The sequence below is a fragment of the Bombyx mori genome, chromosome 11 (genome assembly GCF_030269925.1).
Source record: "Bombyx mori chromosome 11, ASM3026992v2".
Lineage (NCBI taxonomy): Eukaryota > Metazoa > Arthropoda > Insecta > Lepidoptera > Bombycidae > Bombyx > Bombyx mori.
In genome coordinates, this window is record NC_085117.1 from 7,051,025 (window position 1) to 7,066,621 (window position 15,597).

A 15,597-nucleotide genomic window follows, 5' to 3' on the forward strand; every position below is an offset into this window, starting at 1 on the left:
AGTACTATAGCATGTTTTTCCTCGAGCGGGCTTTTGAAAAGGATCTTCGGTGGTATCTTCGTACTCTTCTAATCGTTTCCTCATTGCTGGGCATCATGATGCGCCCGCCTGAGACATTTTCTCGTGATCCGCATCCACTTGGTCTCGTGTCCAGCTGCTCGGACGCATTACCACTCCATTTAACGGCCGTCTGGTGTAGTGGTAAGTGACATGGTCACTACGCAAGGGGGTCGCGGGTTCGAATCCCGCCAAGGAAAGATATTTGTATGATAAATATAAATGTCTTTTCCAGGGTTATGGATGTATATTAAATATATGTATGTGTATAATAAAAATCTTACATTTATTTCCGTTATCTGGTACCTGTAACACAAGTTCTATACGAGCTTATCACGGGACCAGTTAACGTGGCGTGATTGTTAGTAAATATTTATTTATTTATAAAAAAAAAAAAAAATTTCGGGCTTCGACTCCTGGATCGTTCTAAATCCATTTTACCCAACACTCGGTGGTAGGTGCGATTGTATCTGTGGTATCGCTTGCACGTGTGCATTTTGAAGGTAACAACAATGAATCTGATAAACGCATATAGCTTTATTGGTGTAAAATCATCATAACTTTTGCAAGCTTAGTTTTACCTTTTTCCGACCAGATAAAATAAATACCAAACAAAATAAATATTCATATTTAAGGTGGAGCGCTATTTAGGATTAATGTTTTGATAAATGTACCTTAAAATTCTCCCGAGGCAAACTTAGAATTTCATAGATGGAATTGAAATTTAAAGAACAAAATATGTTTTAAAATTAATAGATGATACTAATTATTTAGCAAGTCGTTAACTTGGCCACGTATATTCATTCATAGTTTAGTTTCGTATTTATTTTCATTTGTTTTAGAGTACCTAGAGTAAATACATTTAAACATTAACTGAGATGTATCTATATATTAATACGTGAAGCAAAAACTTTGTATCCCTTTTTACGAAAATTGCGCGGACGGAGGAGTATGAAATTTTCCACACTTATAGAGAATATAGAGGAGAAGTGCACAATGCTAATATTTTTTTGAAATAATGCATAACAGATACATTAAATCAATAAAGAAAACATTACACATACTACATACCATGTATTTGACGCACACACGCATGCATACTATTTATTGTCAAACTTTTGTTTTTGACGTTTTTAGGTTAAATTAAAAATAGATTAAATATTGTTTGTTTTTATTAATATTTTCTTATAGTGTAACCCTGGTGAAATTTGTGATTATAGAAGTATAAAATACAATCATAATAGTGTATAAACTTTTTATACAATTCTAATTAATTATAGTCGAATTTCGACTACTGCGGGTTCTCTAGTAAATGTAATTATAATTCGAAATTGCTCTGTAGTTCGATTCGATTTGCGATCTTCTACGAGCGTGCTTTATAGAATACAAGCGTTCAAATTAGTAATTAGTACACACATTAAATGTACTATAGCGTGGATATGTTTTTACGACTTAATATTTTATAGGAGGTTGTTTTTACTGGTGGTAGGACCTCTTGTGAGTCCGCACGAGTAGGTACCACCACCCCGCCTATTTCTGCCGTGAAGCAGTAATGCGTTTCGGTTTGAAGGGTGGGACAGCTGTTGTAACTATACTTGAGAGCTTAGAACTTATATCTCAAGTATTACGTTGTAGATGTCTATGGGCTCCGGTAACCACTTAACACCAGGTGGGCTGTGAGCTCGTCCACCGACCTAAGCAATTAAAAAAAAAGTAAAAATAATAATGATTTTTGATTGCTTTACACAAAGATATACCGCACAATGTGGCCACCGGTGCATAGACATCACCATGGCAATACCGCCGCTTTGATTATGCGGTCGAAGGTCTTTAGAATAAAATGGCATAAGGTTAAAATGTATAGAGTGGCGGGTAAATGCCACTTTTCTGCCTATTCCGGTCGCGGCTCACTCATGCGGTTTGGTATAATTTATGCGTTATAATAATATTTCCGTTGCCAAAACTATAATAATATTAAATCAAAAAAAAATTTCTTTTTTTTTGGGGTGGAATGTTTGGCCCGGAGGCCTTTCGAGTTTCACTAGGACAGGTGGGCGAACGCGAGCTCGGCCATTAGTAGTGGGATTTGCTAACAGCTGTCCAAGCACCTCCGAAGGAGAGCTAACAGCTCAAGGGCAGCTGAATCGCGATCTGCAGAGAAGAACCGGTGAGAAACTTACGGGCTGATGTACGGATCAGGTTTTATGTTGAATTCTTTGACGAGTACTGAGTACAGTTGCCAGTCACTATATGCCTTCTAATCCTAGAGTAATCATCATCATCATCATAGTCGGCTATTCTTGACAGAGCAATCGTGGTCATGTGGAATCCTTGTTTATTTAAAGCCTTGACAGCTGTTCCCCATACTTCGTGAAATGAAGCTTAGCGCACAAACTCGTCAAGTGGGGTTTTGGTAAGGATTTTCACCTGATCAGCCCAGCGCATGGAGCTTGGTTCACGAGATCTTCTAGAGCAATAGGCATTTAATAATTGTGTTAGCGGATAGATGGATTTGTGGGCTCTAGTACTTTATACCGCATAGACCGTGCGCTGATCTACCGATCTGATCATCTATCTATCTATATAGGTATATATAAAAATTAATTGCTGTTCCTTAGTCTCGCTAAAACTTGAGAACGGCTGGACTGATTTTGGTCTTGAATTATTTGTGGAAGTCCAGAAAAGGTTTAAAAGCTGAATAAATATGAAAATGCTCGGAATTATATAAAAACAAACAATTTTGTTTTTCCTTTCATGTGTCGTCCCCTGTCGGACGGATTCCTTTTGTTTTTTTAAGTTTATTTTATACAAAAGTTTAGATCTTTTATTTATCGATTGAGGTACTACAAAGTCTGCCAGGTCAGCTAGTGTTGAATAAAAGCCATCGACATTCGGTTTTGTCGAAGGTTTGTACGCGGGTGCAATACTAATGGACCCTTCGCATTGTGCAGTGACGTTTTCCTCGGGGGGCTATCCTCGGCTAGTTTATAATAAAAACTAGCACTACTCCAGTATCAACTCTAAGTTCTAGCTCACGGCACTACTAACCTCCAGTAAGCAATTCGATGTAAACGCAGCATGACTTACCGCAACCTATGGGTATCGATTTCTTTAGTGCACGAGGGGCGCTCGCGATGGTCATTTAGCGCTCTATAAATTATTCAATGTGTCAAACCGAATACGATTTTATCGTAGCTTGTGTCTAATTACCACCTTCGAGAAACTTAAGGGGTCATTTTCCTTACATTACCGTTTCAGGCGTCAGTGATACGGTTAACCGGGCGATACCATTTATTTTAATTAGGCTTTAGTGTTCGTTGTCGAAAATTGTGAAATCGTGTAGTGGTAAAGACAACATGGTTCGATATTCAAAAGTATGTTATTACGGTATTTAAGGTAAAACAAATGATTTGATGAATTTGTTCTTTTTTAGAGACACAATTCTGATCGTGTCGGTCAGGCTTATGAGACGTTGATGAAATAGATGTCTTTTTGTTTATGAAAACTGTTATATGATCAAGACGTTGGAACTGCTGGTAGCGGTATTTCTTGGCCTGAAAATGCAAACTGAAATTGATAATTAATTACTAATTTCAACAAAACTTTCCAATGCGTAGTGAATGTACGGTCTTCCGTTAAGGGCACTTAATCAAAGATTTTCCTTTAGACTATTCGAATTCGAGCGTTCGGAATTTCTATTATGGAACAGTATTGCCGATATGGAAAATGAATCTATTGTAAATGTTCCGATTTGGAAGGCATTGATAGCAAGCATGCTTTCTGAAGCGAGAGATTACAATTTTGAATTTGGGCACGTGTAACTAAATAGCCGACTAAGTTTCTCGCCCGATCTTCTCAGTGGATCGCGATTTCGATCCGGTGGTAGATTCAGCGAAACGCCGCTGTTGATAGGACTAGTGTCAGCACAGTCGCAAGGCGGAACCCTGTGAGCTCGCCCACATTTCAGGTGAAGCTAGAATAATCTTTTGAAGCTATTACATAAGTAAGAAAAAAACACAAAAAATTTAAGTCTTTGGTTTAATATCTGAGGCAATAAGTCCACTGGGTGAATGTAATGTTATAGAAAATTTAAGAGTTCACCTAAATATGCGTGACCAGTTCTAAACTTTTCTGCGGTCAAATCGAACAGAGAGATAAAAAAGACACTAGCGCATGTTTTTGCTCTGTAAGCTTGAATTCTGAACACTTGTTTAGGCACTTGTATAATTATGTCTGAGCTTTTTGAAGTAGTCGTCAGTGCAAATCTGATCTTTCGCAGTAAAATAATGTTCGGCGATAGATTCGTGCGAAATGAAGAGTTTCTTAAGACAAGTTTACTATTATAGGGGCCTTAATTTACACTTACCTTTATCTATATCTATATATTAATACGTGAAGCAAAAACTTTGTATCCCTTTTTACGAAAATGGCGCGGACGGAGGAGTATGAAATTTTCCACACTTATAGAGAATATAGAGAAGAAGTGCACAATGCTAATATATTTTTTAAATAATGCATAAAAGATACATTAAATCAATAAAGAAAACATTACACACACCACATACCATGTTTTTGACGCACACACGCATGCATACTATTTATTGTCAAACTTATGTTCTTGATGTCTGTGGTCAAAATTGGGAATAGATTAAATATTGTTTGTCTTTGTTAATATTTTTTGTAGTGTAGTCTTGGCGAAATTTGTGATTATAGAAGTATAAAATGCAATCATAATAGTGTACAAATTCCAATTAATTTTAGTCGAATTTCGACTACTGCGGGACCTTTAGTATTAATTAATACGTGAAGCAAAAACTTTGTACCCCTTTTTACGAAAATTGCGCAGACGGAGGAGTATAAAATTTACCACACGTATAAGGAATGTAGAGGAGTGCAGCTTGGAGATTTTTTTTCAAATTGTGCATAAAAAAATTTTAAATCAAGAGAAAAAAGAACATTACATACACTACCATGTATTTGACACACACACACACACACACACTCTTTTGCTTTTGTTTATTGTTAGTCTGTGGTCAAACAGAGAATATATTAATATTGTTTGTCTTTAATATTATTAGACCCTTAATAATATTCAAACTTTTAATTTAAATTAATCACAGTCGAATTTCGACCTTCGGGCGACCACTAATTTATTTAGTTACGTGCTTACTAAGGCTAAAAATTGTAAGGGATTTAGCAGTGTATATATTATATTATCTATTGTAATTACCATAAAATTCTCACTCAAACGAACAAAGCGACATTTCAAAACTAGCACATGTACCTAGTAAACATTTTACACCACGAAATGATTCCAAACATTATAATATTTATGAATGGTACCTTAGTGACGTGTTTAAGCCTTCAATATGCCCTATTAAACATTTTATGGGTAATTCTGTTTACTGCTTCCGTTTGAAGCTGAGCACCCAACTTCGGTATAATATATTTGGAGGTGTCTACGTACCAAAGAAATGTCGATGTTTATTTGAATAACGCAATCTATATATTAATACGTGAAGCAAAAACTTTGTATCCCTTTTTACTAAAATTGCGCGGACGGAGGAGTATGAAATTTTCCACACTTATAGAGAATATAGAGAAGAAGTGCACAATGCTAATATTTTTTCAAAATAATGCCTAAAAGATACATTAAATCAATAAAGAAAACATTACACACACTACATACCATGTATTTGACGCACACACGCATGCATACTATTTATTGTCAACCTTTGTTCTTGGCGTCTGTTGTCAAATTGAGAATAGATTTAATATTGTTTGTCTTTGTTAATATTTTTATAGTGTAGTCTTGGCGAAATTTGTGATTATAGAAGTATAAAATACAATCATAATAGTGTACAAACTTACAATTCCAATTAATTATAATCGAATTTCGACTACTGCGGGACCTCTAGTTATTATAAATGTATTTGACGTGTTTTAAAAATCGAATATCGAACACATTACGGTGTTAGATTCTGCGAAGCACTGCTCTTGTTAGGGCCAGTGTTAGCAACACTCCCGGTTTGAGCCTCGAGAGCTTACTTACACGCTAGGGTAAAGCTGATATAGCCTCTCAAGGCTATCAGCATAGGTAGAAAAAAAAAACACGTGTGGCACTCGGAGACTGCCGCGGTAAAGCTATTGCATAGCATTTTTTATCAACTTATGCAATTATAAATCGATAATAATAATTTAATATTAAAGCAACAATAAAATAAGACCACGCTATATTTATAAACATTAACAAAAGCAAAACATTAACTGTCCCCTTCACACTCATAACCTAGACCGCGCGAGAGACTTTTCATGATGACTGATAGACTTTTCATGATGCGCATGCAGTGTGGCGTCACGCCGCGCGCTTATTCACAAATACTACACAAGCGCAACGTGTGAATATGTTGAACGCGAGCTACATAGTAGGCGCAGTGGGGGTGTCAGGTTATTTTCGTTACGGAATTTCTTGATTCAGTCACCGCGCTCAAGGACCGCGATAGAAGCTATGCAATAGCTTAAAAAGAGAAAAAATATATAGGACCTATACAGCGCTCCTACCGCCCGTCAAAAGAATTAATTTCAGCAGCACGAATGAATTTACTTACTTTCGTTTCGCAATCGAATTGTCGCGTTCTCGAAACTTATACTTATAATCGAGAGCACGAAAATTGTTTTGACATACGGTAATGTAAATGTCTAAAGTAAACCATCTTATGTAATGATCCGTTATCGTAACGAGGACTCGATACATTTACAATACGAGTTAGATAGATTTTCGTGCTTGACGTATACATTTACTGGTAGTAGGACCTCTTGTGAGTCCGCACGGGTAGGTACCACCACCCTGCCGTGAAGCAGTAATGCGTTTCCGTTTGAAGGGTGGTGCAGCCGTTGAACTATACTGAGACCTTAGAACTTATCTCAAGGTGGGTGGCGCATTTACGTTGTAGATGTCTATGGGCTCCAGTAACCACTTAATACCAGGTGGGCTGTGAGCTCGTCCAACCATCTAAGCAATAAAAAAAATACATGGCAGCTTCGGAAAATAAAGAAATAAATATAAAAACAAGACAGAATAATAGAGGTTAATGTCATAGTGACATTTCATTTATTATTTCATTTCCCCCCGCTTCGATATCCTGACGTAATTTCTCATTGTGGAATGGGCCTTATCTGTATCGTTATTAAACGTCAAATCGTTTGAAACTGCCCCGGGGGCAACAAAAGATTAATCGTGTAAAGGTTTCTCTGGGTATAATAGCGTTATAATACAGCTCAGCTTTGTTCTGTTTCCACAAAGGTGTTTTCAAGACTTTATTATAAAATAATTTGAACACCGACCATGAGTTTTAATTACTTTAGAATCTGTTAATGCAATAATACTAGCTATAATCTGAGTTATAGATCTAGTGTGGTAATAATAATCAATATAACAATAACAATAAATAATAGTAATGCCAATAAGCCTGACATTATGATAATAGATCGGTCTGCGCGTCGAGCAGTGTTGGTTGATATCACCATTCCTCATGATGAGAACTTCGTGAAGACAGAAAAGTACAAATTAATAAAATATTTCGTTTTTTTTCCTACATAAGCTGATGGTCTTGAGAGGCCATTTCAGCGTAGCTCAAACCTGACGACGTTGCTAACAGTAGCAAGAGCAGTGCTTGGCGGTATCTATCGCACCCACTGAGAATCAGTGGGCTGTGTCTATGGGTTAATTCGCTCGTCAAGCCCTTCGTCGCAAGCGACGGGTTTGACGAGGGCGGTGACCGGATAATTAGTGTTCTTTATCCTTCTCCAGTGTTCCTCCTAATCCTGTAGTATCCTTCCTAATCCTCCAGTTTTCCTTACGCAATTTAGGTTACCATTTAACACCAGATAATACATTAGTTCGTTATCCTATTTATTGCAATTTAAATGTACGAATTTGAATGCAGTTCCTTTGTTACGAAAGAAATGAAATACAATTATTATTCTAATCTGTTATAAGCCAGCCGCTTTTTTTTTTACATACAAAAACCCAAAGAATTTCTTCGCAATTCCGACCACGTGTTGCCAACGTACTCAGATTTCCTTAATCCCTCGTTACGTTGAATCGAAAAATGTGGAAAAGAAAAATTCTTTTTTCGTTTCTCCCTCGATACCAGTTTATAATCATATCGGTAATTTTTATTCATGGTTATTTAATGCTGTATAAAAATATGTTTTTTTTTTTCAAATATTGAATTCGAGTCCGTGCTTACTGTTTGTATATTGTTTACTGCTGTGCTGCTGCTCTGCTATGTTTACATGATGATTTGGTGGTGCAGTAATTAGCGCTGTTGACTGTTACACCGAGGGTTTGTTTTTCCCGTCGGGCAAACATTCATGATTTTTTTATTGTTAAGTTGGGTGGACGACCTCACAGCCCACCTGGTGCTAAGTCGTTACCGGAGCCCATAGACATCTAACGTAACTGTTGCAACCCACCTTGAGATATGAGTTCTAAGGTCTCAGCAAAGTTACAACGGCTGATCTGCCCATCAAACCGAAACGCATTATTGCTTTACGGCAGAAATAGGCAGGGTGGTGGTACCTACCCGTGCGAACTCACAAGACCACCACCAGTAAATACCATACTAGTTTTGCATACAAAATATATGCTGTTCTAATGAAACCACATCCAGTTCATTCAAATTTAATGGAAGTTTTTTTTTTCAAACCGCTCCACAAATCAGCAAAAGTTTCCCAATCGATATTTCCGAACAAGTTGGCATTATGCTAAGAACCTAGGTAGGTAGGTCGAGCCCATCAATTATTTCTTGTCCGTGACTCGAATCAGGTATAAATCAGAGCGTTTTCAAACGAATTATTGAATCGTGAAGTATTTGGAGCCGTTCGGTTTTAGAGCGAGAATTTTGTTTTTTTTGTTTTTCGATTATTCCTTTGTTTTGTTTTTCTGTCTCAATTGACTCGTAACGATTGTTTTAGAAGTGCTCGTGATTGGTAAATTGATGTTTGTTTGATGTATACCTAAGTGGAATTCATTAAATTTATTCAGAAAATTAAGATTAAGAGCAACTTATGGAAATATCGTGTATAATGTTTCGATAACAGAGATTTACTTTAAAATTAAATTTATTTATTCTGCTATTTTTTTTATTCTCTCTCATACTCTTTATGGTCAAAGATATATTAGCCAGCAGAATTATAAATTGCAGAATTATAAATTGCAAGGTGCAGCCGTTATACTGTAAAATTGAAACCTTAGAACTCATGTCTCAAGGTGGGTGACGGCATTTTCGTTGTAGATGGCTATGGACTGCGGTAACTACTTAACACTAAGTGGGCTGTGAGCTCGTCCACACATCTAAGAAAGAAAATAAAATAAAAGTACCGTGAATTTCTTTGGCTTTATTCGATTATTAATTATATCGAATGCATGATGCGAAGATCGGTTGTAGAGTCAATGATTCCTGATTTAAAGAAAACGTATGAAAATTTTACTTCGTGTGATATGCGTAAAAGAAAGACAAATCCATAGTTTCGTAAACTCTTGTTTGTATTAAGCCAAGTGACGGTGTGCCGATGTTTATTTTATTTAGTAAAGGAATATCGCCTTCTGTTTACTTTAGTTTACTATTATTTCGGCATTGGCTTTGGCTCTTTAAGTCCTATTTAATGGAGCTATAAAATTGTAAGTTTTGGTAATACCTGGTATCAACACATAAAAATGTACAAGGCCTGCTTACTAGATAGAGCCTGTGATTTGTAGAGCCTCCTAATTATTGATAATAGTGTGTTGGCTTCTTTTTATGTTTTTAAAACCGTTTTAGGCCAGAGGCTTTAGAAAGTGTTAACAACAGATTCGAAAATAGAATTAAAAATGCGCCGTATTGATTGGTTATTGATCTGGTGACCCACGAGAGGGAGAGTGTTTTTTTTTAATGATAAATGGTTACTGGAGCCCATAGACATCTACGACGTAAATGGGCCCACCCACCTTGAGATATCAGTTCTAAGGTCTCAGTATAGTTACAACGGCTGCTAAAGGAGGACTGGCGCATTTGGTCGGCTTCTACCCAACATTGTAGGGCCTCACTGTTTCCGAGGATGGCCAAGCAGCTAACTCAGCTCATTATAACGATCAGGGCTATTTGAAGTTCATATCTCCCCATATCTCCTTGAGGCAAACTGTGTGTTGGTGAAAAAGTCGGGAATGGTCGTTATAGAATGCCGTGACTGCGAATATTGGCAGCGACGAGTCACGACTGGCGATGCTCGACTTCCGTGAGGGTACCATTATTCAATAACAGGTGATAAGATGTAAGAGAGGGCACTTTTGCATTTCGCTCTCATTCGAGATTCGTACGAGAGTTTCTGAGCAACAAATATACAAAAAAAAATGTGTGGTGTCGTGAGACACCGGACAGGAACCAAGTTCCTTATTATAAAAATATTAATTTTAAGTTTTATTCGAGGTATAAAGAAAATAAAATTGGAGGTTTCGCAACAACCCATGGTCATTCGGTAACGTACGATCTTATTATGGTACACTTCATTCACGGTTGTTTGCATAAGGATTAGTGTATTGCGCAAACGAACGCTCTGAGATCGTGGTCAATGAATAATAAAAAATATGTTATTTTTTGTACTTTATGTGCATTACTAATGAAAATCTTACGTTACGGACGTTTTTTCCCGCTCAGGGCACCCCTCCGCATCGTGGAGCCTCGTTCCAAAAAAAATACTATTCAATAATTAATTATCTTATTAAATAAAGAAATGCACGATATTTTAGAATAAGACTGTTTAAAAAAGTATTGTTGAAATTAGGAATTAACTTGCCCGACTCCACCAGACTTTAAATTCAGTACCATGTACCCCACAAGTGCAAATGCTTTAACTCGTCAAACTAAGTTGTTAATTGTCGTTAACTTACTGTGTTCTCGACATCGGATCGGTTATCGATCATCGTGGAACCGGATTTCCTCTCGTTCAATACGGTCGTTCGGTAATTACGAATGACATTGATTCACCGTGGCTTTCTCACACACAGGCGTAATGTTCAGCTAACATTTGAATTAGATATTGTTGATATGATTTTTTTGTGGGCGTGTGACTTTTCCTATACTGTAATTAAAGCTCAAGCCAACTGATTTGAATGTTGATACTAAGTATATCTTGAGTTACGGCGTCTAAATCTCAAATGAATCGAAACATTTTGATAACTATGGATGGAAAGGCGCGTGATAAATATTAAAATAATGTTATAAATAGAATATTTGTAAGTATAGGAAACAGATTCATATTCATACATTTGTGTTCATCGTGAACAGAAGTGACAAACGCAAAAATTCATAATTGTATCAAAGAATTGAAATCAATAATGTCAAAACATAAAAAAATATTGTGAATAGTCTCTTAGTTTAGGCCAAAAAATCTGATATGTCCTTGTCGCCACGACGACTACTTATATAATTTAATCACATTTTGTTAACATAAGTTATATTACACAGGCTCTATCGGCTTTCTCAATTAATTAACCCATTAAGGAACAAATAAAAAAAAGGCTTAAATATACCAAAGTATGGCTTACATATAAAGTACCAAAAAGTTTAATAAATACGTCCTTAGAAATTCCCTATACCTTTTATTCCACTGATAGTTACCGATATACGTAATACAAAGGGGCCTCTGTATCTGAGACTAAAAGTATTCACGTAAACATTAGCATTTAGTATTATCTCAATGCTTGTATTTTTCGCTTTTATCTTCACTGAAACTTTTTTCCGCTTGTAGATTTTGGGGTTTTCGTTCGCGACTTCTGTGTGTCAGATGAGCTGCGCAAAACCGGTCATTTGTCTTCGTCAAGCGCCAGTTTAAACTATGTTCGCCGAGACTTTGAATGGAGCAAATGACGCATTCACGGCGTTATTGATGTATCCACGTGAGAGGCGAGCTTTATTTCAAAGCCCCAAGAAGCTTTCCGCTCTACAAGTCTCAAAGGTCCGGGCTGAGTGACTTGTGGCAGTTTCGCGTTTGTATAGAATTTAAGGGGACGGTTTGTTAGTTAATCTAAAGGGCTTAGTTTGCAAAGATGCCTTTAGAGTGTTACTTAACAGCCCTTTGCTTTTCATTCAAATTATTTTAACAGGCTGAATTGACAAACATTTCCTTTTAATGCTACAAACTCTACGTATATCTAAAACACATCACTTGTTTTAAGACACAATTTCTTAATAAATAGTAGATTATTTATGTTAAATGTGTTCATGACTGCTCATAGCTCCTGTCGAGTTGTCATGCTGTTCATCTGCGAGGGCACGGAAAGTGTGGTTTTTATAGGCTTCTTGCTTTAGAAGTCAGTATTTCTGTTGAAAAGTGGAATCCCGGAAATCGCACTCAGCGATTGATTTCATTTATAAACGTCATGGGAGAAGGGTATCTTTCTGCATCTTAATAACATCGTGAAATAAAAATCGAAACTGCAAATTATAATTTTCGTAATTACTGGTGGTAGAACCTCTTGTGTGTCCGCGCGGGTAGGTACCACCACCCTGCGTATTTCTGCCGTGAAGCAGTAATGCATTTCGGTTTGAAGGGTCGGGCAGCCGTTGTAACTATACTGAGCCCTTAGAACTTATATCTCAAGGTGGGTGGCGCATTTGCGTCGTAGATGTCTATGAGCTCCAGTAACCACTTAACACCAGGTGGGTTGTGAGCTCGTCCACCCATCTAAGCAATAAAAAAAATAAAAAGCTCATGTAAACATTAAAAATACAAATATCTCTCAGTGAGTACCTTCTTATGAAATGGGCCTTTCTATATTCTAAGGCATAAAAGTAGCTTTTAACGAAGTTATATTTATATTATGCTCTTTACGTGGAAGTAAATTACGCGCAAAAATATGGATAATTATACTACTCTTCTACGTTAAATTCGTTCATTATTTATTGAAAAGCGACACCAAAACAAAATCAAAGAAGACGGCAATGACACTAATCTCATTAGTCTTATTAACACAATCAACAAGCTTAATTAATTCTCTTATTCAAATTCTAAAACAGATATACAAAAATAAAAATGAAAACACACAGAATAAATGTAACGAATAAAATCTAAATATTTAAAAGGTTGGAGGGAAAAAAGAAGCCGAAGAGATCCTTTGAATTCTTCTGAGCCATTAGGCTTTTATTATTTTATAATTAAGATGAATCTGTTTTCGTTTCCAAAATGTCAGTGAGTAAGGGAAACGTTCTCGCTCTAACCGCTAAAGAGTGTAAGTTTTTTTTTCCTACCAAAGTTGGTAGTCTTTAGAGGCTATGTCAGCGTAACCGAGTGTGCTCACGGGGCTCTAACCTGACGACGTTGCTAATATTAGCGGTTAAAGTATTAAATTGCCGATTTGTACTGAAAAATTGAAATCGTTTTTTATTTATTTAACATATTTATTTGATCAAAATATGTACCATTATTAAATTATTTATACATTGCTGCCATCCAATAGGAAGGTCATTTACGCCTTTGCGATAGAGCTCTGGTGATCTGAATTCTACAAACTGTGTGAAAGCATTTTGTACTGCCTCCTGGAAAGAAATTTTTTTATCACGTAGAAAATTCTCCAAATCACGAAAAAAATGGCAGTCCGTTGGAGCAAGGTCTGACAAATACGAAGGGTGACTAATAGTTTCTAATTGTAGTTTCTGTAGAGTTAAAACGGTTTCTCGTGCTGTATGAGCAGTGCAAGCAAGAGCAGTGGTTCGCAGAATCTACCACCGGATCGGAAAAGCGACCTACTGAGAAGATCCGGCGAGAAACTTTTTAATCAATGGGCCAATTGAAATTCAAATATTTTTTGGCGGGCCGCACGTTGTTTACCTCTTATTAATAATTTCCGAAACTTTAAAAACAAACAAGAAAATAACAGAAAAACGAACTGATGGGAGAAAGTCGATAAAATAAATTCAATTTTAGAAATGCTTGGAAGGGCCGCAAGCCGCCCGCGGGCCGCGTGTTTCTCATGCTTGGGCATCGACAGTAATTGTGCGAACGATCCGATGGTAGCTCTGACTGCTGTTGTGAGAGTCGTTGGTTTGATTCCCCCGCCAAGAAAATATTTATGTAAAGAACAAGCTTGTATATCAATTTTCGAATTTTCCGTAAAAAGATTAATTGTCGTTTAGGGTCAGATGACCGTATGTGATCGGGTTTCAATTTCTGTAGTAGGTAACAATTTTCCTTAATGTTCTTGAACCACTTCCGAATACATCTCACAAAACTGAAGCCGTAAGGTATCTGTGAGCCCGCACGGTTAGGTAGTCCAAATCTGTCTATTTCTGCATTAGTGCGTTTCGGTTTGAACTTTTTTTAATCCTACCCATGCTGTTAGCCTTGAGAGACTATACCGGCGTTATTCTAGCGTGTATGTGAGCTCTCGGGGCTCAAACCAGAGGGTGTTGCTAATACTAAACCTAGCAAGGGCAGTGCTTCGCAGAATCTACTACCGGATCGGAAACGCGACCTACTGAGAAGATCCGGCGAAAAACTCAGTGAGCTGTGTTTGTGGGCGGTTTGAACGGTGGGGTAGCCGTTGTACTGTGAATAATAATATGTACAATAATACGAACTGCACAATTTTTCGTGTTCAGTCGCATACGTCTACACCTTGTCAAGACGAAGCAGAGACTGAAAAATATTGCGCAATACTGACCCTACACGATGCAATGAAAAAATATGGTGCAATAAAATATAAACTAGTCCAAGCTTTCGTTGAATCATTGCACAATCTTCAATATTAACCCTAAGTAGACAACAATATTGCCCAATTCGCAATATTGCGCAATACCAGTATAATTGGTTGTTAAGACTGCCGCGTAGAACTCATGTCTCCAAGATAGGTGGCGGCATTTCCGCATATTTAATTCCCAAGCGTCGTCAGGACGCGTCGATTGTTATTCGAGATTTAAAGACACAGTGCTCATGAATTAATGGAGGAACTGGATTGATTGAAATCTTCTCGATTCAGAGACGTAGATTCCTGTAGAATCACTTCTTAATTATTACCGTTCTAATAATTTGATGTGTTATTTTTATTACTCAAATTTTCTATTATACGAGTATGTCAAATCTTGTAACGCATGTTTTTAAGTGTAATAATTATTAATAATAGTGATGTCGTTTTGAGATAAATCGTGTTTTGGTCCTCACGATACAGGCTATGCCTAGTGTGAGCATCAGTTAATATTATAGTATTGTTGATGCCATCTGCGTAATCTCTCAATTTGTTAAACATGTAAATAGTATAAATAAGTCGTGATTGAAGAGTTTATGTAGTAAATAAATTATTATTATTATTATTTTCCCTTTCGTTTCCCCTTTCTCAGTTCAGTCTGTCGACAGAGCCGGTAGAACTATGCCGGTAACATAGTAGTAGCTATGAGTTAATGTGCTAGTTTTTATTACGTTTATTAAGTTTGGTTTTCTTCAAGCTGCAGGAACTTTCTCACTATTTATTATTATTATTATTATTAATACCGAAAATATAATATT

At 36.8% G+C, this 15,597-nt stretch overlaps 1 protein-coding gene across 1 annotated transcript in view; it reads right to left on the minus strand.

Annotated features, from left to right (window-relative positions):
- Window positions 1–15,597, minus strand: part of LOC101738384 (uncharacterized) — a 199,715-nt gene that overhangs the window by 103,875 nt on the left and 80,243 nt on the right. The gene's annotated exons all lie outside the window — the stretch shown is intronic.